We start from the raw sequence: 3,357 nt of genomic DNA, 5'->3' as shown, positions 1-3,357 counted from the left end.
GTTTTCTTGATGTTGAGCTTCAATCCATATTGAAGGCTGCAGTCTTTGACCCTCTGCAGCAAGCACTTCAAGTCCTCCTCATTTTCAGCAAGCAGGATTGTGTCATCTGCATAACACAGATTGTTGATGAGTCTACCTCCAATCCTGATGTCACACTTCTCCTCATAGAGCCCAGCCTCCCAGATAATCTGCTCCGCATAGAGCTTGAAATGATATGGAAATAGGACACATCCTTAGCTCACACCCTTCCCAATTTTGAACCATGCAGTGTTTCCTTGTTGAATTTTTATGATAAAATAGCCACATTGTTGCTAGAATTACTACTTCTCAGATAAAGCCTTCAACCAACTCCTGGCCTCCTCAACTACTAGTGGAAAGCTGAATTGGCAAAAAACAGGATGTTCCAGGAATACCACAGAAAACAAGCTGACCTAAGACTACACCTGCAAAGTAAGAAAAAGTCGCCAACAGAAACTGCCCAACCAAGACTTTTTCATGTGATCTTCTGAACCCACCAACAATCTCTACATATAAACCCCCCACTAACTGCAAGAGCTGCTGACTTCTAATTTGAGAGCTCAGCCCACTTGCACCCAGTGAAAATAAACTTGCTTATTGCTTCATACATAAGCCTTGTGTGGTTGATTTGAGTACTTCTGGGCTAACTCCAGACTTACTGCTCTTCTCTGAACATTTATTTAGTACCCAACAGAGTTATTTGAACAGAACAAAGGGACATTGCATGGTTTAAAATCAGGAAAAGTGTGTATCGGGGTTGTATTATTTCTCCATGCCTACTTAGTTGTTTGGGAGCAAATAACTAAAGAAGCTGGACTACATGAAGAAGAATGTGGCATCAGGATTGAAAAACTTATCAACAACCTGTGTTATACAGATGACACAACCCTGCTTGCAGAAAGTGAAGGTGACTTGAATCACTTACTACAAAAAAAATCAAAGACTACAGATCCTACTAGCTACACCTCAGCATCAAGAAAACAAAAATCTTCACCATTGGACCAATAGTCAATATTATAATAAGTGGCAAAAAGATTGAAGTTGTCAACAAGTCCCTTTTACTTGACTCCATCGTCAACACCCAAACGCTGAGGACCTCTTTAACGCTCTAAAAGCAAGAAACATCTATCTGGAAATGGTGTTCTCAGTTGCTTTATATGCCTGTGAAGTTGGACAAGGAGTAAGAATGACAGAAGCAGAATCAGTGCCTTTGAATTCTGATGCTGGTCATGAATATTAAAAATACATGGAATTCTGTGGTGAACAACTGTATCCTGGGGAAAAAATGAAGCCCTTTAGTAGCAAGCATGGTGAAACTTTATCTCACATTCTTTGGGCATGTAATCAGGAGGGGCTCTCAAAAATTGTGTTATCAAGTATCTGAAACACAGTGTGCATATATGAATGAAATACAATTTATATTAATTTTGCATGCAAAGCAATACAAAACAAAAGTAAATTTTAAAAAATGTGTTACCATCAAGTTTATTCTGACTTATTGTGACTGTTCATTGAGTTTCTAAGGCTTTAGCTTGACATCTTTCCAGGAGACTGCTCATCTTTTTTTCTCATGGAACCACTGGTGAACTCAAACCTCCAGAGATGGCCATGGCCTTTTGGTAGCAGAGTAACAAGCTACAGACTATGCCACCAGAGCTCCCTGGAAACGGACACCGTGCTTGGGAAAGTGGAGAGACATTGAAAGAAAGAGAGAAAAACCTTCAATGAGATGGACTGACTTCGTAATTGGAACAGTGAGCTTAAGCACAGAGGATGACACAGTCAAGCTAGGCTTTGTTCTGTTGTACACGGTAGCACCTACCAACAATATTTGTAGTATTTCTGTCACAATAGCACTAGAGAACTAAGATAATTTTATGAAAGTGGTTTTGGAATTGAGCCATGAGTGGAGCCTGGAAAAATGTTACTAACAGTTTAAAAGGAACCCCTGGTGACACCGTGATAAAGAGTGCAGCTGCTAATGAATGGAAAGGTTGGTAGTTTGAATCCACCAACCACTCCATGGGAGGAAAAAGAGCAATCTGTTTCTGTAAAGACTTAGAGCCTTGGGAACTACATGGAGCAGTTCTGTTCTGTCCTATAGGGTTGCTATACGTTGGAATCAGATCAGATTTAATAGTAATAGTCTATATTGCCTCAAAGACATTGTTAGTAGAATTTTGAATGTCAAGAGCAATTCTGGTAAAGAGTCAGAAAAAGTGAGAAGAGTCATGGAGAAAGTTTCAGTCATTTTTAGAGAATATATATGACTCCATCAGCAGAATGTTGCAAGATACTTGGACATTAAACATGCTCCTGGTGAGACTTTAAGAAGACCTACTGAGTATATGATTGGATAATGAAGAAAAGGAAATGCTTTTTATGCAGTTACAAAGGACTTATTTGAATTATGATCAAATGTGTAGTGGAAAGAAGCTATTATTTGTTGGTGCCATTGAGACAACCGTGACTTATTGTTGACCCTATGAAGCTTGCCCTAGCCTATGCCATCCTCAGCATTTCTGATATGCTTGAGCCCTTCTTATAGTCACTGTGTCACTCCATCAGTGTGTGTGTGTGTGTGTGTGTGTGTGTGTGTGTGTGTAAAAGTTTGTATTTAGAATTAGCCAGCTGGACTCAGTTTAGATGGTCCCAATTTTGTTGGCAACATCCAAAGCATCATAGTCAGGAGCAAGTTGAACAAAGGATTTCTCCTCTCCATCAGACCTAAACGCGATGTTGCCCTTGGCCACATCAATGTCATAGAGCTTCCTTACAGCTTGTTTGATTTGTTGTTTGTTGGTCTTGACATCCACAGTGAACGCAAGTGTGTTGTTGTCTTCTATCTTCTTCATGGCTGACTCAGTGGCCAGGGAAAATTTGATGATGTCATAGTGGTCAAGCTTGTTTTTCCTGGGGGCGCTCTCCTGGGGGTATTTGGACTACCTTCAGAGTCTCAATGTCTTAGGCCTCTGGAAGGTGGGTGACATGCAGATCTTTTTTTTTTTTTTTTTGCTGTGGATGCCCTTCAGGATGCCTTCTTGGCCTTTAATGCCTTTGCTTTGGCTTCAGTTTTGAGACGGTAGGGGCCTCCTTCTTTGCTTTCAGTGCCATCTTCATGGAAAAGCATGTCAGTTCACCTTGTTGAGGATCTTACTCTCTTTCTCTGACTCTACCTTCCCCAGCAGTATAATGTATCTCTCCAAGGACTGGTTCCTCCTGAAAATGTGCCCAAAGTAAGTGAGATGACGTTTCACCATCCTTCTCTAAAGAATATTCTGATTGCCCTTTGTCCAAGACAGACTTCTTTGTTCTGTTTTTTTTCTATAATTATATTTT

This window comes from Elephantulus edwardii, unplaced genomic scaffold, assembly GCF_000299155.1.
Source record: "Elephantulus edwardii isolate Elephantulus edwardi_28Jun2011 unplaced genomic scaffold, EleEdw1.0 scaffold00152, whole genome shotgun sequence".
NCBI lineage: Eukaryota > Metazoa > Chordata > Mammalia > Macroscelidea > Macroscelididae > Elephantulus > Elephantulus edwardii.
The sequence above is the reverse complement of the archived record's forward strand: the minus strand, read 5'-3'. Positions refer to the sequence as shown.